The following is a 23,872-nucleotide window of genomic DNA, read 5'->3' on the forward strand; positions in this document are numbered from 1 at the left end:
CTGGGATGTGGAACTTGCAGTGAGCTGAGATCGCGCCACTGCACTCCAGCCTGGGCAACAGAGTGAGACTCTGTCTCAAAAAAAAAAAAAAAAAAAAAAAAAAAGAAACCTTGGTACGTTTGAATTGTGATATGTTTTTGCCTCTATTTAATGTTTTAATATTTAATGCTAAATATTAAAAGGGAGGGGAGCTACAGTAAACTTCATTACAGTTTTGCTTCATCTATCTGCTTTTCATTTGAAATTATGGGCAGCGATCTTATTAGCAGGGATCTGCTGCCATTTAATAAATACAATGTCTCAGGCACTACAGCAGTCACTTTCTTTTCATTTGATTCTTAAAACAATTCCTGTAATATAAATATTATCCTCCTTTCCTGATGAGGAAATTAAGCCTCGCAGAGGTTAAGCAATTTATCAGATCCCACAGCTAATGGGCTGCAGTTCTAGGTTTCAAGATAAGTTCTAGGTTTATTGGTAAGTTGGAACTGTGGTATGTTTTTACCTCCATTTAGTGTTTAATGCTAAATATTAAAAGGGAGGGGAGCTACAGTAAACTTTTCCATTACAGTTTTGCTTCAACTATCTGCTTTTCATTTGAAATTATAGGCAGAGATCTTACTACATTAAATGTGTATACAGAAACAACTCTGCAAAAATGTACCTCACAAGGGCGATAAATAGTGATTCTGGTTGTTATAAAGAATAACTGTATTTGATATGTTTTTGATATGGGTCAAATGCTCCCAAAGCATACAAAGTGGGCACGGAGAGACTGGCATTAAAGTTTTGGCATTTCTTCAGGACTACAATGCTATTCAAAATGCTGTTTCCTGGCTTTCATGAAGGCGTTTCTTTTCAATAAATCTGAAGCACCATAACCATGACACAAATTTGAATGTAAACAAAGAATGCTGATCCCCTAACTAAATGCAGCAGTGCCTTTACTTCAGAACAGGCAAACACTGCCAGCAAAAACAACAAACGAAATTTCTGTTGAAACAGAAACAGCAGAGCGTGAAATAGCAGCCTGCCATCAGACATTGGGAGTTTGATTTTCATCAATGGCAGCTGAAACAGCCCTCTCCACCCACTTCTGCATGAAAAAAGAAAAGAAAAGAAAACTGATAATACCATCGGCATGTAAGCAGGAGGACAAACCTTGTGGGTCTATTTGCTGCACTCCAGCATGAACCTAGAGCAGCCACAAACTCCTCTTTAGGCTCTATTTCATTCAGTGAACCTAACTGATACTCCCAGTCATTGTACATTTGGAGGAATACACAGTGATTTTATTTTTTAAAGATTCTGGCGGTATCACGACATCTATTGGAAAACTTTTTAAGCAGAGGGCTTCTGACTGATTTGCTTGGGGTCATGTGGAGGTAAAAGAAAAAGTTTAAAAAAATAAGCACTTACAAGTGGCGAATGGCAAATCCAACCAGCAAAGGTGAGTGCATTTCAAAAGCATCCCCTGTGATGACTACACAAAAACGTGCTATGGGCATGTACTATGTGCACCAAAGTAACTGCCGACGGTTGCTATACGGCTATTTCCAATTCATCTGTTACAATGCTAAACATGATCCTGAAACACTACCTTCTGTGAGAGAGGAAACTTTCACACAGAGATGAAATGAACAGGACAAATATACACTGTGGTAGTACTAAAGGGAAATTTAGACCGAATAAAGCAGATTGATAACACGGGTGGAAAACATCCTCAGCTAGACTAGATTATTAATGATACCAGAGAAGCACCAATGTGCTTTAAAATTCTTATATGTATTTGTACATCATGAATGGCATATTGATCATAAGGAAACAAAGCAAATGGATTAACTCACCACTGAATAATATCTATGGCAAGGCCACAGGCACATTAAGTGTCAAAAGACAACCAACCACCACAACAACAATCTCAGCCACATCCTGCAGACCTAGTCACTGCTCTTAGAAATGTTTGGTGCAATTTAACCCGTATGCAACTAATAATTATTATGATGATAATCATTTAAATACTTTAGATTACTGTATAGCAAATAGTCACTACCCTCTTACTGCCACTGTTGGCAGAATATACTTTCCCATTTCATTGACGTTTAGTGTGGTGAGGTGTCTTGCTTTGGCCACTGGGATGTTGGTGGATGTAACATCAGTAAATGCTTGAAATGTGCCTGCCTTCTTGGAGTATGCTACCACCATGCAAAAGAACATGTTCTGCCTACCCACCAAATTAAGGATGAAGGCATGTGGAGCAGATCTAGACCAAATCTGCAGCGTGGATCTAAGCCCAGCTTGGATCAGCTGAGCCCCACTTGGCTCACAAATGCAGGAGCAAGAAGAGTGATTGTTGTTTTAAGCCACTGAGTTCCGAGGTGGTTTGTTATGCAGCATCATTGTGGCAAATGCTAACTGAGAACAGTATCAACAACACATCATCATAAATAGAGCCCATTTTTAATTAAATGGTATAGGGTAAAATTAAAATACAGACATTGCAGTATTGCTGATAGCATATAGTTATAAGCCTTAGTATTATACAATTGGACCTTCTTTTAGTTTTACCCCCTTCTGACTCTTCTACACCCACATAAGTAGCTGCTGCCATTTAATAAATACTATGTCTCAGGCACTAGAGCAGTCACTTTCTATTCATTTCATTCTTAAAACAATTCCTGTAATGTAAATATTATCCTCCTTTCCTGATGAGGAAATTAAGACTCACAGAGGTTAGGCAATTTATCAGATCCCACAGCTAATGGGCTGCAGTTCTAGGTTTCAAGAAGGTGCTTCCTTAATACTTACCATATTTCAGAGTAAGATTTTTTTCTATTTAAAAATGTTTAAAGGGGAAACCAGCAGGCTGCATAGAGGAGATATAATGCCTTTTTCACTTTTGTTGCTCTGTAGGGACTCATTTAGCACTGAAATAGCTCTCCCATTCCCACCCCCAGATGGTCCACTTGACAAGGAGAGGCCTCTGGGGATGCCTGAAAGCTCTCTTCTTGCACAAGAGAAGTACAGCCTAGAAAATTCCTAAGATAGTCATAAGTTTTAGCTCAAGAGGATTCTTTTTAAAAAGCTTATTTCTTTTAATCTATGATCATTAAGATAATTCAGTCTTGATAAGGACTACACAAAGGAAAAATCAGACTTTTATTTTTAAAAATATGTATTTCCTTAACCAGGCATATTCCTAACTAATCCATGTTACCAACTGAAAAGAAAATATTTAATTCTCTCAAACAATTTTTCCTTCTCAATTGTAATCCATATGCATATTGTAAAAAATAGGTAACTACGAACATTTTCCTTGAGGTAGCTTTTAGAAGATACTGATGAAGAGATTAAATCCTTCCAGGTATGATATTATTACTAATATTTCTGTTACACTTTTATCAGATATATTTCCTAGTACCTCAGGGTAGTAGGGATTTCTCTATTTTATAATAGTGAAAACTAAAGTATAGCTAACATGATACTAGGCAAAAATCATTCAAAACCTGAAGATAGTGTAATACCACAAAATAGATACAATGATTAGAAGTAACAATAACCTTGGGAAAATACCAAATACATTTCAAACCAACCCCTGCATAATTAATAGGATGGTGTTATCTCTACAGTCTGTAATACTAGACTTGCACCTAAAAATGTCTGCTTGTCCTGGGAAATGCAGTGTATAAAGTAAGAGAAAGTGATTTCCATGTAAGATGACAGACTCCTTGTCAGAATCATTCTTATTTCTATCAGGAGTGCTGAACTTTTTAAAATTAAGACATTAAATGTCAAACATTTTTATTAAAGATAATAGAATCTTTTCGGTAAATTAACCTTACTCAAAATATGTCTCTTACCAACTATAGAACTGTCTTGCCCTGGAGTGTTTATGAGTGGTTTTCTAACCTACATCCTACGAGGACTGCTAAGAATGCCTCTAAATCTATAGGGAAACTACATGAATCAAACTCCTGAATGTGGTAAAGTTTACTGTTATATCTTTTACTATGAAATCACTATGTAATAATGATAATTATGTCATAGCACTAATTTTTACTGGGAATGACTGCAAAATACACAAAAAGAGAGAAAAGTACAAAAAACTCATACCAATCATCCAGATTGGATAGCTATCAGAATTTTGCTACGCATGTTTTATATATCCATTTTATTGCAGTTGCATAAGTACTTTAAAGCAAATCCCAGATCCCATTTGTATGCATCTCTACAAATGCAGACACTTTCGTAAAACAACAACGATGTCATTATAGCCCAAACGTAATGGATAATTGTTATGAGATATCCGATATATGAAGTTAAAGCAAGCTTTTTTACCACCATAATATATTTTACAAAGACAATTCTTTGTATTTCCCAGCTCTAGAGTACATTTCCTCCAAAAAATTAAGAAATGAAAAATAATTAGAAGAGTCATAATTTCAATTTTCAACTTATTCCACATGGGAAGTAATTTGTGTAAGGGAAGTATACTGAAAGAAGACATGGTATCAATATCTGTATCAAACATAATTAAACAGATGAAGAAAAAAATTATTACTTGAATTTTAGTTTATATTTAAGCCGTAGTAACAGCAAATGAAAAAATAAATTTTAACTTCTCAGTGTCCTTTGTCATTGAAGAGTATACAGAAGAAAACTCTGATATGAAAAGCTACTATATTTTATGGTTCGCCTCTCCATAAGGTCTTATGTGTATTTGTTGGAAAGGTAGAGAAATTTCAAAGACGGCAAAGAAGGATTTGAAAATCATTAAATAGTGTTTTAACTTCAGTGTTACATGGGTACATGCATCACAAGTATCAATATTGGGGAAAATTAAAAGGAAAACAGTACTGGAACAAAATACAAACCACCGAAGGACTGGAAGTGAAAATGTAGGCCATGACAAAGTGGCCAGACATTCTCAGGTATGCCTACCCGCTCAACATCACAAAACAGTTCATTGAAACGAGATGCCTTGTTTTACGCAGCTTAAAAATTAATCTCTCCCCCTTCAAATCACTAGAAAATTATATTCCGTGGGTTATGGGCTGAATGTGTCCCCTTAAAATTCATACATTAAAATCTTAACTCCTCAGTACCTTAGAATCTGACTGTATTTGGAGATAAGTCATTTAAAGAGGTAATTAAGGTAAACTGAGGTCCTATGGGTGGGTCCTAATCCAATATGCCTGGTGTCCATATAAAAAGAGGAATTTTGGACACAGACACGCATGTGCACAGAGGGAGGACCATGTGAGGACACAGCTAGAAGGCAATCGGGGGGAGAAGAAGCCTTCAAAGAAACTAAACCTGCTGGCACCTTGATCTCAGACTTCCAGCCTTTAGAACTATGAGAAATAAATTTCTGTTGTTTAAGCCATGCAGCCTGTGGTATTGTGTTATGTCAGCCCAAGCAAGCCATTCCACCATGTAATTGTAGAGTTTGAAAACTGTCAAACTCTGCAAATTATTCACTGACTTCTTAGATAACCAGGCAAGTTAGTAAAACCTTAATTTTTTAATAAGTATTAGACATTTTTAAAGATATCTTTTAAAGATAATAAAACCTATTATGCTTAAGAAGATAACTATAATTCAGTAATATTATCAAACATCCAGTGAGTAATTTGCCTGTCACATGTTAAATAAAATTTGTAGGGCTCAACAGACCAAACCAAGATGGGATCATTCATGCTAAATGAAACTAATGAACTTAGGAGTACACTCATGTAACAACTCGCTGAGTTTTGGTTAGTTACAGCAGCTGAGCTTTAGCTAGTCACTGGAAGCAGCCAACTGATTCAAATAACCAATTAAGTCCTATGCCTCACTTCTGGTTTCTTTCTGTAAATACTGTTTGAACAGGCTGCAGCCCCAGAGTTCGTTCTGGTTCTGAGGGCTGCCCGTTTCAAGAATCGTAAATATAAACTAATTAACATCTTTATACCAAATTTGTTTTTTAAGACTATTGGTCTTTTGTCTTTTAAGACTATTGGTGCCCAGTGTGGCACCAGAAGGACATTGATGGTGAATCCAAACATCCCTTGAGGAATGCAGGAGAGGTACCACTGAATCTTTTTTGAAGTCCTCTATCTTTCTTATGGGCTCCCAAGAATTTTAAGTTCCTCTTGGGTTGGACTCTGCTCTTTTTGCATCGAGCCCCTAACCTTTTAGGTTTCCGAATCCAGGGTTAGTTTGTGCCACGGGAGGCTGCATAACCTAGGGCCAGGTACCAAGGGTGAGTCTGTGCTGTGAGAGAGCACACAAACTTTGAAAGTCTTGACAAAAACAGGACTGGATCCTGTAGGGAGGAGTCAGGTGTCTGAGTCAGATTAAAAGTGGACTGGCTTCCATAGATAGGTAAGGTTACTAGAATACAAGGAATCCTGGGATCATCTGGATCCAAGGAGTCTAGAACTCCTCCATCTGGAACTCCAGCCAATTTCATGCATAAGAACCATGGACTCAGAAGCTGTGCCTTTTTTTTTTTTTTTTTTTAAGCAAAATGGGTAAACCTTACCAAAAACAGTTAGACTGCCCACAGTGAACTTCTAACCTAGATAAAATAGTTCACTTGTAGGGCTCCTTAGGAAAGAAAAGATCAGAACCCCACAAGAACAATGACATGCATTTTTTGTTTGGAACACAGAGGCTAAAAGATTAAACAAATCAAAAATTGCCTCCTTACCAAAGGCAAACAGGGGCATGTCTTGACAGCTACACTTACAGAAATCAAAAGAACTTCCTTGCACACATTTTAAACCAAAACCATGATGTTCCAAACTAAAAAACTCTGTGCCCAAGATGTCTGCCTTTATTGTAAACAGCCAGGCCATTAGAAAGGATATCGTCCACTTTTACACCAGCCACTTGATGAATGTATTCTCTATTACCCGGACTGTTTCCCTACTAATGGAAGCCCCAAAAGACTTTACTCCCAGGATAATAATCATCAAATTAGCCCTCTGTTTGTTTTTTCCTGTTTGATCCTGTAACATGGGAAACTTTCAGCTGACTGAAATCCCTCCTCTCAAACCTTTGTTGCCACTTCTTTCTTGTCATAATCTTTGCTATACTCCTAAATTTTTTCTTGGTCAAGAAAATGCATTTATGGCATAAGGATTATTTTCAGCTGGTTATTTCAAGACCCTTCTGTAAGAAAAATTTATATCTATAAAGAAATCTCAATTTGTAAGTGTGTCTCCCTCTCTGTACTGAGAAGACAGAAAGAGCTAAGTCACTAGAAACTTTTACAATGGAGAAGCCAAACGCTTAAATTTATATAACATGCCTCACCTAGGACCATTTTATTTACTGGACTCACAGTTCCACTTGGCTGAGGAGGCCTCAAAATCATGGTGAAAGGCAAAAGACATGTCTTAAATGGGGGCAGACAAGAATGAGAGCCAAGCGAAAGGGGTTCCCCTTACAAAACCATTAGATCTCACGAGACTTACCACCATGAGAAGAGTGTGGGGGAAACTGCCTCCATAATTCAATTATCTCCCACCAGGTCCCTCCCACAACATGCAGGAATTATGGGAGCCACAATTCAAGATGAGATTTGGGTGGGGACACAGCCAATCCATATCACTAGGCTTATTATGCCTTTGTCTCAGAAAATAATGGTATTTAGGCTTGAAATTTGACTACAGTGAGCAACCTAGCTAACAACTGCTTAGGGCAATGAAACAGGTAATTGAAAGAGTGATAGTGTAAAGGGTGAAGAAGAGTTATTTGGAGACTGGCAAATGAAAAATCTTAATGATATTTCTAGGATATGTTTCTGTCTGTATGGCTGTGTATATCTATATATGTCTGTATGTTATATATGTGTGATATTTTTCTAAAATTTATAAAGAGCTTTAATTGGCTTTAAAAAGTAATTTAAACATTTAAAGCTATGTTAATTAGTATTTATGAAATGTCTGAGTAATTTTAAGTATGTTTAAACACTGAAACCAACTGCTATATATATACTTTGGCATCTTGTTTTTGTATGGTGCAAAGAAGCTAAATATATTTGGGTCTATTAGTTGAAAAAATATTTTTCTATGGGGAAGCCCCATATGTTGTTAGAAACTCTGAAATGTGTATACAGAAAGTGTTACTATATGACAGAAAGTTCAAAGCTGTTTTACTTCCTAGGTTTTTAGTAGAAATTAAGATTACTAATAGTTAAATATTCTAATGACTATATGGTAACTGAAACTGGAAATAGTAGGGCAAATGACTCCATATTCGGGGAAAGTAAAACATGTTTTTGGTAAGTGAAGCTATGAGGTATAAAAGATGGTTTTTTTTTTTTTTTAAGAGAAAAAGAGTAATTTTTGTCCTAAAAGGACAGGTTGTTTCAAAATGAGAAAGAAGTATAAGGCCAGTGATGAAAAGCATATTAGAAGGTTGTGGAGGATTTGTAGAACATGGATTTTGTGAAGGGAATTTTAGGTATGACCAAGCTGGCTAAGATTAGAATGGAATTATTTGTAAGGCTTTCTAAAAATTGAACTTTACTATCAAAATTACACTGATGCAAAACTAGAACTTGGTCCTTTCTGTTAAAACAAATAGGTTTTCTTGAAGTATTTATTTGCTCTTAACAGGAAATGGTAAAAGGCTTTTATCTTTTAGATAATTGGCCTAGGAAACAAAGATTCTATGTTTTATCACGATGAATCCTTGTGCTTCATTTTGTCTTTCTTAGGTCTTTGATTATGTAAGAAAACTGGGTCCTCTCTATTAAAAATAAGACTTTTCCTACAATTATGTAACGTTCTTTATTTGTCTTTGAAGTCTTTAATGATCACTCTGGCTAAATAAATGACTATTATTTCACAGTGACCTGTGATCTCATTTTGATCAAGTGTTTTAAACCTTTGATCAAACTTCCCAAAAGGAAATTCTAACAAACTTCCCAAAAGGAAATTCTAAATTAAGACTTTTTGCCTTAGAATTAACTCTGGAATTTTCCTATTGAGTCCCTGAAACCCTCCAAAAATGTGTCTCTCCTCTTGTAAAAGAGATATACTCAACTAATTAAGGTTATTTGATATATTAAGTTATATGGGAAGCACTGTCAAATAAAAGTGATTCTAAACCTTGAGTTATATTTGCAAGGATATGTTATTGGTATGTGTTCCAGAAACTGTATAAAATTCTTAGAAATCCGATGTTAGCCATAATTTTGGTTATTGTGTTGAATTATTGTATGACACAGAAATAACCAAATTTCCTTGTCAATGGCATCATTATTGTAAGGAACTCTAATCAGATCTTTAACCAGGACCATTTGAAGTCTTGTCATTCACAGATGGTTAGGTATTCTGGTACATTCCTGAGCAAGTATAAATATTTCATCTTCAAGGAGGTTCATGGGAAGAACTCTGACAAGTACAAGTTTCTGATAATTTTAAGAACCTATTATTGGACTGGGTAAGAATTCTCAGAAATCTAATGAAGAAACTGATTTGTTTTATAAAACTGCTAAATGAACAACAAGCAGAACAATAATTATTTAAATACCAAGGAAATGCTTTGGCAGATTTTCATGCTAAAATTACTGAAATTTCATGCTAAAAGTACTGAAATTGCTAAGAAATGAAATTTGAGTCCGGGCAAGGTGGCTCACGCCTGTAATCCCAACACTTTGGGAGGCTGAGGTGGGCGGATCACTCAAGGTCAGGAGTTTGAGACCAGCCTGGCCAATGTGGTGAAATCCTGTCTCTACTAAAGCAATACAAAAATCAGCTGGGCGTGGTGGTGGGCACCTGTAATCCCAGCTACTGGGCAGCTGAGGCAGGAGAATCGCTTGAACCTGGGAGGCTGCAGTTGCAGTGAGCCAAGATCATGCCGCTGCACTCCAGCCTGGGTGACAGGGCAAGACTCCGTCTCAAAAAAAAAAAAAAAGAAATTTGAATAAACTCTGTTAGATTGATCAAAGTCAAATTACCTATGATAACTTATTTATTAATAGTAAGCAGTCGAATGCACCTGAATTGGACAATCGAAATTGGTATTTAAGAGGATATAAATCCAGTATTAAGTGTAGGCTCATGAAGAACCTGAACAGTCGCCTGGTCTTGAGTTCTTAAAGTTTCCATTATTAAAAGTTCTACACTTCATCACTCATCATGGAGTAGACAAAATAATACAAGTCATGGAAAAAATATTGGTTTGGTGATTGTTCTAGAATTGCTAAGGTGGTTTGTGACCCCTGTTTGGTTTTTCAAACCCATCATCTTCGGAAGATAATCAAAACTTCAAGTCATATAATTCTGCTATCTGATGGACCATTTACACAGGTATTTCATTCAATTACCATTTCAATCGGATGTAAATATGTCTTGTAACAGTGTTCTCTGGTTGGATCGAAGCAGCACATGCAGGAAAGCCAATACAATAACAGTAAAACCTCATGTATCACCCATTCTTATGAACTTTGATACCAAGGCATATTTTTACAGCTAAAACAAGCCTTTCATAATCCATTGATGACAATCTGACCTTTGGTGATCTGCAACCCAAAGACTGGATCTTTTGGACAAGACATGACAGACAGACAGAGAGAGAGAGAGAGAGAGAGAGAGAGACAGACTGTTCTTGAATCCCACTGGAAGGGACCATACAGAGTTCTTCTCCCCGTATATTGCAGTAAAGCTTCAAGACCTTGCCTTGGTTCAAGGTTAAAATGGCCCCTCCAGGCTCATGCAACTGTATACCTATAGAAGACTTTAAGGTAAAGCTGATTAGGGAAAAGTTTCCCTAGAACAGATGACATTTTAGCCTGGATGGTGTTTTCTAAGAAATCAGAACAAAACTCTTCATCAAAATGTGACTTTTATCCCTCTTAATCTTTCCTTGTTTATGCCTACTTTTTTCACTTGGAAGTTAGAGCTTTATAACCAGTATGAAACGTCGGATCTGTTATGATCTCAGAGATTACTTAGTCCACTTAGTGTTAATATTAGCAACATCCCTAGTCCGACTGTTTATTTAAATTTTCTTAGTGTTCTGTTTTATAGATTTGGACTTCTAGACCCACTTGTTTTCACTTCCTGCTTTGATTTGGCCCAGTCATGGAACGCTAGATTGCTTATTGGCTAAGTAGGAGTCTGTGCAGTTGCTAGTATTTTTTGTCGTGCATAAATACCTTAAGTATTGTAGACACTTGGTTACAAAACAATTAAAAGAAACAGGCTATTTGGTTAAAACAGGTGAACTCCTCATGTAGCTTATCTATTTGACTTTAGTTGGTTTGATTTATGGGGGCCCTTGCTAAGGCACTAACTCCAAACTCTTGGTATTATCCTCCTGAGAGTCATAATGGCAGTCTCCCTGGGTATGCTGCACTTTCTCAAAAGTTTTAAATGTTTGCCTGTAACCAACCATCAAACACCAAATGGTCTTTTCGGTTGGAATGACAAAAACCCAAGGAAATGCATGATCATGATGACACTGTAACCTATGAATAACAGGTTAAGACTGGAAATGTAAAATGATAAGAACTGAGAGTAGCACTGATGCCCTAAGTTGTGGTCATACTCTCACCTAAGTGACAGCCTGACCAAAAAGGGGGAAATATCATCGATCTGGACTAGGCTCCTGTACTTAGTCCAACAGACCAAACTAATATGGAGTCATTCATGCTCAAGGAAACTAATTAACTTAGGAGTATACTCATGAGACAAGTAGCTGGGTTTCAGATAGTTAACAGCCCCTGAGCTTTAGTTAATCATAGGCAGCCAACTAATTCAAATAGGATTATAACCAATTAAACTCTATAACTAACTTCCATTTTCTATCCATAAATACTGTTTGACCAAGTTGCAGCCCCAGAGTTCTCTGAACCTGTTCTGGTTCTGAGGGCTGCCCAACTCTAGAATTGTGAATAAAAGCCAGTTAAGATCTTTGAATAAAATTTGTTGTAATTTTATCTTTTGACACATACACATAGGTATGCATATATGCATGCATGTTTATATATGTTTCATATATGTGTAAATGTATGTATATTATATACCTGAACACACACATACACATTTGTTTGAATCAGATTCCAATGAGATTGGTTGATAGGTTTCTTCTTTAATCTATGTATTCTTCATCCTCTTTTTCCTCTCAAACTTTTTTTGTGGAAGAAACTGGATCATTTGTCCTACATTTTCCCCTGCGATCTAGATTTTGCAGATTCAAATTCTGTAATTTCATGTAATATGATCCTCTGCACTCTGTATTACTTAGAAGTTGGCACATCTAGAAGTTTGATCAGACCCAGGTTTTTTTTTTGGCAAACAAGTTCCTATCAGGAGTACATAACAACACATAACAGATAGTCTTCCTTTTAGTCACTGGTGATCATCACTTAGATCCACTATTTCAATAAGAGATGCAAAATTGTGATGATCAGTTTCTATAATTCCTCCTTTACTTATTATCATCATTATTATTATTTTTGAGACAGAGTCTCACTCTTTTGCCCAATCCGGAGTGTAGTGGCACAATCTCAGTTCACTGCACTCTCTGCCTCCCAGGTTCAAGCAATTCTCCTGCCTCAGCCTCTGTGTAGCTGGGACTACAGGCGCATGCTACCATACCCAGCTAATTTTTCATATTTTTAGTAGAGACGAGGTTTCACCATGTTGGTCAGGCTGGTCTCGAACTCCTGAACTCAAATGATCTGCCTGGCTCAGCCTCCCAAAGTCCTGAGGTTACAGGCATGAGCCACCACGCCTAGCCCCTTCTTTACTTATTAACTGCAGTATTTCTTTACAGAAGAACCTGCCTATCTAATATAGTTACCCTAAAGTACAGTCATTCCAGAAAAAGCAAAACAAGCACTTGATCCTTTCTCTTTATCTTTTTCAAAACCATAAACAAAATGGGATAGGTTTTGTTCCTCATTTTCAATTAGTAACCTTGTTAGTAACTAAGTTGGCTTAGTTTTGGGAGACCATTTGGTAAGACTAGTTATCTTGTAAGACAACATGATATTCCAGGTCATCTCATATACTTTGTGCCTTGGACATGGAACCAGCCATTTCTTTAAAGAACCCTGGCTCCTTCTGGTGAACCTCAGTATGGACCCCCAGGGTATTCACTGCTATTGGATACTCATTGTTTTCGGGCATTTCCAAAGGATAAATCAACAAAATCGGCATTTAAAAAAAATAAATCATTTTGCTACTTCTAATGCAAATTCATTTTTTTACTTAATCATACCAATCTTACACCTCTGTGTTTCTTCCAAAACTAGCACTACCACTAAAAATGACTGTGAGACAAGTTAAACTTTCTTTTGCCTTTTTTTGAACTTCAATGTATATCCCACTAAGGCTGTACTATATAGTTAAAATTTCTGTGACATAACATCATTTAAAATGGTTCTTCTCGGTGTGGCCATGTATACCTGCAACATGATTTACGTTGGGACTTATTTATTGCACTTTTACTAGTTGTCTTCATTATCTTGGTTTTGTTTTAAACTTAATGCAAAATTTGTACACATTTCCAAAGTCCACAAAACACCCTCCTTTCCACAAACAGGAAGCACTGTTTATTAAGTGTACTTCCCTCTTCTGTGCTGTGTTCACCTAAGACTTTATCCTAGGCTGGGCATGGTGGCTCATGCCTGAAATCAAGCACTTTGTGAGGCCGAGACGGATAGACAACTTGAGGTCAGGAGTTTGAGACCAGCCTAGCCAACATGGTGAAACCCCATCTCTACTAAAGAAATACAAAAATCAGCCGAGCGTGGTGGTATGTGCCTATAACCTCAGCTACTTGGGAGGCTGAGGCAGGAGAATCACCTGAACCCAGGAGGCAGTGGTTGCAGTGAGCCAAGATTGTGCCATTGCACTCCAGCCTGGGAGACAGAGCAAGACTCCGTCTCAAAAAACCCAAAAGCAAACAAATACTTTATCCTAGCACGAGTCTGTTCTCACACTGCTAATAAAAACATACTCAAAATTGGATAATGTATAAAGGGAAGAGGTTTAATTGACTCACAGTTCAGCATGGCTGGGGAGGACTCACAATCATGGCAGAAGGTGAAGGAATGTCTTACATGGCGGCAGGCAAGATAGCATGTGCAGGGGAACTTCCCTTTATAAAACCATCAGATCTCATGAGACTTACTATCATGAGAACATTAAGGGAAAAACGTGCCCCCATGATTCAATTACCTCCCACCTGGTCCCTCCCATGACACACGGGGATTATGGGAACTACAATTCAAGATGAGATTTGGGCAGGGACACAGCCAAACCATATCACCTAGAGATCTCTCCACAGCAGTTTGTACACAGCCCTCATTCCTTTTGACAGCCATATAGTACTTCCTTAGATGGATGTACCACATATACCATAATCTATTCAAGCAATTCCTGGTTCATAATCATTTGGTTTGCTCCAGTCTTTAAATTTTACAAACAGATACAATGAACAGCCTTATTTTTTGCAATAAATTTGTGAGGTATTTAATATTTTTCTAGCCATTTATCTATTTCTTTTTAAAAACTGAAAAGTGGCTAAAATTATTTCAAAAGAAAGAGAATATAATGCAATAGGAAAGACTACTGGTAAATATTTATTAATTTTTCCAATAAATGAAACAATCTGTCAATTTTCCAACAGAAAATATATAACTTCTTCAACTAATTAAGTAGAATTTATAATCCAATATATTCAGCTGGAGTCAATAATAGAGTTTTGCCTGCCTTCATTATTTTTATAGCATACTATAGATGAAAACTGTTATTTCCAAGTGTTTTTAAAACAATAAAACTATTTTTATAACAGCCCTTATACAGCCCTTATACAGCCCTTATACTCAGCTGCACAACTGAGTTCATGATGCAAATATTCACCACACTAACATAAAATCAGGCAACTGCATATATTAAAACTTTCAAAATTTTAATGATGCAACATTAAGAAAAATGGAATGAACTATCACCAATTGAGAAATACACCGTCCAGGCCAGGCGTGGTAGCTCATGCCTGTAATCCCAGCACTTTAGAAGTCCAAGGTGAGCAGACAACTTGAGGTCAGGAGTTTGAGACCAGCCTGCCAACATGGTGAAACCCCTTCTCTACCAAAACTACAAAAATTAGCTGGGAGTGGTGGCATCTGCTTGGAGTCCCAGCTACTCGGGAGGCTGAGGCAGGAGAATCGCTTGAACCTGGGAGGAGGAGGTTGCAGAGAGCCAAGATCACGCCACCGCACTCCAGCCTGGGTGACAGAGCATGACTCTGTCTCAGAAATACACATTTCATAAAAGCCTAATATGCTCCCAAACTGTTAAAACTATATTATAATAGCATTTTTAAAAAGCAGTACTTTAAACATAGCTACTTAAACAGATATAAGTAGCACTGTATGTCCTCATAAGTCTTTGTTATGGTGATTTTTTAATAATAAAAGTACATAGCTTTGTAAAATCCTATTTGTTTCATTAAAAACTATTTGGGGAAAAAAAACAAAATTATTATGGGACAGAAGAAATGTTTATACTGCTTTTCTTGTATCTTGAAGCTTAACCATTTTACTGAACATTTCACATTACTACTGGAACATATTCACCAATTGGTGTTTAAAAACAAAACAAAGTGTGTAGAGGAGTCAACAACCAACAACGCAGGAAGTAGATTAACTAAAGGCAGAAGAATAACACACTGTTTCAGGGAATGAGAAGAGACGGTTCCTTTGAGGAATTGTTCTGTGAAGGCTATGGCAGTCTTTCTCAGCTGGAGCAAAGAAAAATAGGGAATTCTGGCAGGTTATTTATAGTGGCACACACACACAACTTCAGCCCATCTCTGTCAGCCATTGTGTAGAGCACTAAAGCATCATTAACACATCCTAATAAAAACTTTTCACAGGGGCTCCCTTTCTTATCAACATGCAAAACTAAATGTCAGCAGGAGGCCTATAGCTTCAGGAAGCCATGAAGTGAAGTTTGAGCCTGATAATGATCTACAGCAGGGTGTCTGCAGAGACAAATTTACTCGGTTAGGACAGATCTGACAGCATAACTGTGTATGTAAAACTTCATACCATTTAAACTACACATCCTGGGATTTGTAGACAAAAGTATCCTCTTTCATGCTTCAGAAAGCTATTAACAGGCTTTTCTACATTTTCTTCTTCAAGCTGCTTCAAAATATTACTGGCTACTGTCTATATTCTGTAATCTTCAAAAATCACCAGCAGCAAAGTATATTGCAAATAATAATCAGCCCCAATTTATTCTACCTTTAAGATTGACTTAGACACAGGAAAAGGTAATAGAATATTTATTGCCTGCCTGCAAGGCGTTAACAACCAAAACAAGTTAAAATATATGCTGTCCTTCATTTATTTCTCCAGACATGTCTGGATGAGAAACATCTAGAAATCTCTTAAAACTATGAATTCCTCAAAAGAGGGTGGGGTACGGGGGATGGAAGGAGATTTTTCTCTCTTCTATCTCAAAATGAATCCCACCTCTAAACATGGTATCTGTATGGAGGCAATCCCTGGGGATTGGGAAAACTTTCTCATCTCTTTTTAAAAATTTTATTAACATTTTATTTTTTTAAGAGATAGGGTCTCACTCTGTCGCCCAGGCTAGATGCCCAGGCAGTCACTCAGCCTGAAACTCCTGGGCTCAAGCAATCCTCTTGCCTCAGCCTCCCAAGCAGCTAGGACTACAGGTGTGCACCACCACACGTGGCATCCCCTTTTCTTTCACTGGCTTCCTAAACTTCATTTTTCCATGAGGCATCAGCCAAAGCCTATAGGGTCATATCAGCCAGTGGGGAGAAAGGAAATACAAGAGTGGCAAAATAAGAAAAAATAAAAAATAAAATAGTTACAGAGACTAAAACAGAATGATGGGGATGAATGGAACTGGCCACCTACCCCCAGTTCTGAGGTGTTTTAAAGAAATACAAACAAAAAAGCCCCAATTAAAAAAAAAACAAAACAAAACTGGAGGCTTATTTAACAAAAGTATGAACTATAAAGTGAACAGTCACTTAAAATGAGAAAATAAATCACCAACATTACTGGAGCCTTAAGAGAATCGGGTCCCCTTCTTCGGAGATCTCTTGAGAAAATTTACCAGAAATGTTTTCAAATTGCAACCTTGCTTCTACTCTCCTCCTAGGACACTTTAAAATAATTTCCAGCAAACCCCATTACTCAGGGCCTGAAAGTGAGGGTCCTGAACCTTGACCTTCCCTAGCTTCATGATAAGCCTGCCTCTCTCAGCTTGTCCTTTCCAAGGGCCATAAATTTTCCCTTTCCTTCCCCGAAGCTGCTTACCATCATAAGATTTCTCATGCCCAAGGAAGTCACAAATGAAGCTGTGGTACAAGTCAAGTGCCATGCTCAGTGGCTACTAAAAAACTCTAGATTCACAGTAACTATTCCAGTTTGTAGCTCACTGCCATACTCTTCAGTCCTTCTGATAAAGGGCAACTCTTGGGAACTGAGCCAGAAACTCATTCACCAAGGGTTTTTATCCCCTGTTGACATTTCATTGTTAAGAGATGTGACAAGATCTAAGCCAAGATCTAAGCTAGGGTCCCAACTCTATCAGGCATCACAGCTGATAACCTATACAACATAACACTCGTATATTAGGATACAGGTAGTAGGGTGATGGATGAGTATCCAAAACAGAATTTTAATTACCAAAGAAGTAATTAACAAAAATGGCATTTGGGTCACTACATGTTAACAAGAATCCCTTCTATAGCAACTGTAATAAAAAGATTTTTCAAAAGGACTGCTTTTTCAACAATATATGCTTCCATCTCCTAATATGGAAGAGGGATTACTGTTCTACATTCCCAGACACTAACTCAAGTGCCAGGAATGCTACTGATAATCCAGTCATTGTCAACCTTCAAGGAAATCCATGGTAACTAGCGGTAGAATTGGTTTCTTGTTTGCCCAGAGTCCTGACTTTATAAGAAATGTTACATCATCCCTTTTTTCCTCTGTTATTGTCATCTTTATCATCATTATCATCCTGTCTAATTCTCCAATATTAAATTCTGCAGGAGAACATAACCAATGATATCTGAGAAGTATACAAAAATCTCAGTAGTCCCTTAGGTATGAGGTGATACACCACCCTTTATTTCTTATAAGCAACACCAAACTTAAATGCTAGGGGTTCTAAGAAGACCACAACATTAAATTGCACTCTCCCCGGGCTTTGAGGATTATCCACCCAGATATGTACCAATTCTGACAAAGAAAGCATCCTGGAACTTTCTAGTGGAGGTGGAGCTAGGGGGATGACAGGTTTCTGGCTGCATTCTGTCATTCTCCCTACTTGTGCATCAAATATTCAAGAGCTCGCCACATTCTAGGACTTGCATGTTCATTTGTGTCACAATGCTCTCTGATAATAACCATTTGAAAAGTTGTTGGTAAGTTCAAAACATGCATCTGAAATTACAATGGACTGAACTAAACAATACTAAATAATATTTCAATTGCACACAGGAAGAAGAAAAAAACTAGCCAAAGCAGACACTTACTAAATAGAAAATAATTGTACCTTCAAAATTAATTACATATAAACTTCAAAATGCAGATATTTCATAAAGAGAAACACTGATTTTACATTATTAAAGTAAAACTTGGGTGTCTAATCAGAGTATTTTTAGATTTTAAGGTTGCCGCCTTTAGCACAAGAGTTCGAACAAAGGCTCTTATGTTTAATGTATTAAGAATTTTCAGAATAATTCTTGATAGGAATGCATGGAATTGTATTGACAACCCCCTTCTCCAAATAGACCCCTTTTCACTTTTCAAAGGCAAAACTCTCCTTTTCTTACTGCCTATCAAGCAGACAAGCATGTAATTAAAACCATTTTACTAATTCTCTTTTTAGTTTAGGTGCCACTGAAAAGCTGCTACTACTCTACTGTTTGAATAATGATTTCTATTATAGTCAAGCTGAATCTGAATTGTACAAAGGGTAAGTTTTACCACTGGATTAGAAGGAAAAAATTAATCTGTAAATTACAAAAAAAAAAGGTTATTGTCACAATTTGAAATCCACAATATGAGCACATTTAGTACTTACTAGACTCAACTCTTGCAACATTTATGTATATACTCCTCCAATGTGAAAGAATTGGCAAAACTCACAAAAGATAAAAACCAAAAGTAAATTTTAAGTAAAACTCAAAATAAAAGCCCTAAAATAAGAACATATAGAAATTTAGTTTTCTATTTGTATCTTTCTCCTCACAAACAAACCTAAAAAAACAAAACTTCGTAACGTACAGGGGAAAACAAACTCTACAAATGTACTAACAAATAGATTGCAGGGATTTATATACTTCCTGGTAATTAGCAACTTATAAAAAAACCTTCACAAAATCTGAAAGTAAATATCTGCATGCTCATATAGATTATGAAATGTATATTTTTGTGTTTTGGGTTTTGTTTACTTTTGGTTTATTTTCTAGTGTTACTGACTAACAGCTTTATTCAGATAATTCACATGTACAATTCACTTATTTAAAGTATATAATTCAATGGCTTTTAGTATATTCACAGCTGTCCATCTATTACCACAACCAATTTTAGAATGTTTTCTTTACCCAAAAAGAAACTCTGCCCCTCACAGCCATCACCTCCCATTCCACTCACCTCTCTCCCCAATCCCAATCCCCTACCACCCAACCTTAGGCAACTACTAATTTCTTTCTGTCTCTATAAGATTTACCTATTCTAAACATTTCTTACAAATGGAATCATACAATATGTGGTCCTTTGTGATTAGCTTCTTTCACTTAGCACAGTGTTTTCAAGTTTCATCCATGTAGTAGATGTATCAGTACTTCATTCCTGTTCATGACTAAGTAATATTCCATTAGATGGATATACTGCATTTTATGTATCCATTCATTAGCTGATGGGCATTTGGGTTGTTTCCAATTGATTCATTTTTTTAAAAAGTATCTCTTATTTTGTTTTACTTTGTTGACTAAAAATATTCATCCAATCAAGGCATATAAAGCACCATCTCCTCAAAGTAAAATAATTTACTTTGTGTTCAAGACCATGGTCAAAAGTATTGAATGTCCCTTAGGGTCAAGTTTTAATATTCTTAATTAAGGTATATCATCTTATGTGGGCCTCAAATTTTCTCATTTCTATAATGATACATTGTCTAGTTATAATGAGACAAGACTATTTCTGAGTGTAACGTTTTAACTATTTAGAAATTGATGCTTATAATGCAATGTAAGAATTGTCAAAATAAAGCTGAATAAAACTCCAAATGTAGTACAGTGACACCAGTGTAAAACCACTCCATAGGGAGAAAAACAGAATAATAAATATCCTGATCCTCCCCTCTTCCCTCCCTCCAATCTCTGCCAAGGCTCTCACTGGCAAATCCTTCCGAAACACAAGGGAGGATCTCACTGCTGAGTCCATACAAATCAGCCTCCTGAGGCAAGGAGTAGATGCGAAAGAGCAAAGGGAAGATCCCCGAACCCCAAACCATTTCGAACAGCTTTTCAGACTTGGAAAGTGAACAGTAAAAGAAGAAATAAAAATGTCAGAGCTGCTAGCTATAAGGTCTCAACATTATTAGCATGAACAATGGCTATCTATAAATACAAAGGTGCCAAACAGTCTAAATCTAAGAACTTATCAGTACGCGCTGCTGAAGCTCAAAGATTAACAAACACACACACAAACACTCATGTCACTATCAACACCACTTTGAACATTCTGAGATGGAATACACGAATAAATGTTCCTAGCTAGTACAAAACATCAACAAATTAAAAATAAACTGAATTTACTCATACAGCTTATAATGCAGATATTCTGTATTAAAAGTGGAAGATGTATTAACAGTATGACCAAAAGAGCTTCACTGAGCCTTGTTCGAGACTATTGACACTTGATGTTCACATATAAAAATAATAACATTAGTGACCATCATGCAGTGCTAGCAGATTTAAGAGTACACTTGGTTTTAAGAAGGTTGACAAGAAATCCCTTCTTGCTGAAGAAGATATAGAGTCAAGAACTAACTCATTATGGTGAATTAGATCCTATGCTATTTTAGATACAACCTGATAGGGAGTGTGCATTTGAAAAGCTATTCAATCTTCAATCTATTTAATAACATAAAAACCTTAGATTACATAGAGGACAAGTCTCTACCACATAATAAACCATCTTTATTCTTTCTCTTTTGCTATTTTTGGGAAACAGAGAAACACAATGTTGTCACATATTATACAGGGGCCATATTCCTGGAGTTCCCCCTTAATTCCAGACTAAACAAGGAATGAAAGGTATTTCTGTTTACTCTATGAAGTGGAATCACCATGAAAATTAATTCATCTCAACCACTTTGAAAATTATAGTAAACTTGACAAAGTAGAGACGCACATTGTTTCACAACTTGTGCACAAAGTTCTACACCTATCTTTACATGACAGTATTTTTAGTTTTGGAAATGTGATCACACTAATGCTAACCTTTCCTTGGTTTATGTGGAATTTGACATGGTTCTTCAAAATTTGTTTGAGGCAACAATCTAAAAAGGTCTATATGATTATTCTGTAAGTGGAAAAAATAATCAATTTTATTCTGAACTTGCCATTATCACTCTGGCTCAATGGATGACAAATTTCTATCTTCCAGAGGAACTTCCCTCCTCATTTTGAAGTCTTTCTATAATAGTAATCCCATGTTTTCTTTCATTCCAACTTTCAAGTACCTAGAACCAACAGACTTGGTGACAACCAACTCACCTTAACATTGCTTTCCAGGGTACCTTAGCCTTTTTCAGGTGGATCACCTTAAACATTCCTCCCTCAGATCTTAAAAATAAAAAAGAATATTTACTATCTTATCTATATATTATCAGGATGCAGTCCCTGGGCTCTCCCAGACTTGTTTGATACCTGTGTTATGAGCACATACTGAGAGAATTAGCTGCCCCACCAGACTGCGGGACACATTAAGGCATCTACCATATTTTATGTGGGAGATGGAGTCACCACCATAATGACCCTGAGCTGCATTCAGAGCTGACATTGTAACTTTTCTGGAGGCATCCTGGGAACTGGCTCTCTAACCTTCCACCCCATCAGAAACTCCCTTCAAGGTACCATTTCCCTGGGAATGCTATAAAAATGTAATGTAAGTAGCTCCTCCCGCCCCTCAACCAAAATAATGTGATAAAGTGAAAGTCCACTTTAAGGCCTCCAGTGTATCGACATTCACAAGAAGCCTAGTAGGCAGAGGCGAATCAATAGACTAGTAAACACGGCAACTAACCAGACAGTTAATCCAATCTTCATAGAATCATAGACAGGGTGAAAATTGGGATGTGATTTGGGAACACGGCTTAGAAGAGAGCTGGAATTCTGTAGGTCAAGAAAATGTATGCTAAACTGTTAGTTACACCACCCTGTCTACATAAGGAAGTTTGCCAAGAGTAAAAGTTGCATAGAAAGTATAGTATTTTCAACTACTGTTATTCCACCTTACAAGTTCAACTACAACTACCACCTTTATAATTTATAAAGTGCTTTCACAGTTATTATCCCATCTGAACCATATTAAAACCCTATGAGATAGGTATAATTATCCCTGTTTTAGCTGCTAAGGCTTGGGAAAGTACTTGCTAAGGAGCAGAGGTGGGATTTGCACTGGTGTGTCACTGATTCCAAATCAGATGCTCTCATTCCATGGCACCAGGTTGTCTCCTGTAGCATGAGACTATAATCGACCAACACAAAAAGGAGACAGGGAGAGGATGCCGATCAAACTGCCCAGCTAATGCATCTGAGAAGGGAATACATACAACTAGCCTGTCCTCCATTCCTGGGCTGGACGCTTCACTAGACCAGACGACAAAGCCTTCTGGAATACCTACTGTGAGTTGGGCACTGCGAAGGCAGTATGCCCACTCCCAGCCCTCACAGAGCTCATAGTGTAACTGGGGACAACCAAGTGTAGACAAATAGTTAAATGTCACAAGATAAATGTAGGGGAGACAAACAGGTAGTAAGGCAGCATGTCAGGAAATGGTAAACAGCACACCATGTCACACCACTAATCACGAGCAATCCATCAGTGGTAGGATTCGAATTAAATTACAATTCGATTTTACTTATTATTCAGGAGACATTGTTTTTCCATTTTTTTTCTCTTCCACATTAGCCCACCCATTTTAAAGCCCCAAGCATTGATATGATTTCATGCCAATAATTTGGAGATATGATTTGTGACTCGGTTCTGCCTGCATGGATCTCCCTCTGATAATTTGGGGAAAAAATGATGTGTATCTCCCCTCTTTTCAGACAGTGGCCTTGGGGATTTTACTCTTTGTTGGGGCAGGGTCTTAGCTTTTCTGACAGATTTAGGAAACAGGAAGACAGGCATCCAGAACTGAAAAATCTGTCACACTCATTTTCTTTCACGGTTTTCTGCCAATTTTGCTCCCTCCCTTTCTCTCTCTCTTTTTCCCCTTCTTTTGAGTAAGAGGAAGAGTTGGGAAAATATGTATGTGCCGGTTCCTAAAGGGACAGACGAATAAGTGCTGCTGAGCAAAAACGCAGGTGCGTACTAGTCAGAAGGTCACTCTCTGCTCCTTGGAGATGAAGCAGGAAGTCAAGCAGGAAAAGCGTAAGTGAATGCAGCGAGTAGAGAAGGCTAGTGGGAGGGACATTCTGTCCATAACTGTCACACCATCATCAGAGCACTGAGGACAGGAGGCCGATCTCTGCCTTCCCAGGACTGCACAAGTCTGACCTTCTCTCCCTTCCTCCATTTTTCATCTCCCCATTAGCCAGAAAGCAGGAAAGAATTAAACCTATTTTATTG

General features: G+C 37.2%; 1 protein-coding gene and 1 long non-coding RNA gene across 2 annotated transcripts in view; both read right to left on the reverse strand.

The window, feature by feature from the left end:
• The window catches only part of CDH2 (cadherin 2), a 226,277-nt gene that overhangs the window by 97,560 nt on the left and 104,845 nt on the right, over nt 1–23,872 (reverse strand).
• LOC129051527 (uncharacterized) overlaps nt 1–23,872 on the reverse strand; it is a 75,288-nt gene that overhangs the window by 19,864 nt on the left and 31,552 nt on the right. The window contains exon 1 of the long non-coding RNA XR_008515883.2: nt 1–23,872. This exon is cut by the window's right edge and continues 31,552 nt beyond it. This is a non-coding gene — a long non-coding RNA (uncharacterized LOC129051527).

Source organism: Pongo abelii, chromosome 17, assembly GCF_028885655.2.
Source record: "Pongo abelii isolate AG06213 chromosome 17, NHGRI_mPonAbe1-v2.0_pri, whole genome shotgun sequence".
In the NCBI taxonomy this organism is placed as follows: domain Eukaryota; kingdom Metazoa; phylum Chordata; class Mammalia; order Primates; family Hominidae; genus Pongo; species Pongo abelii.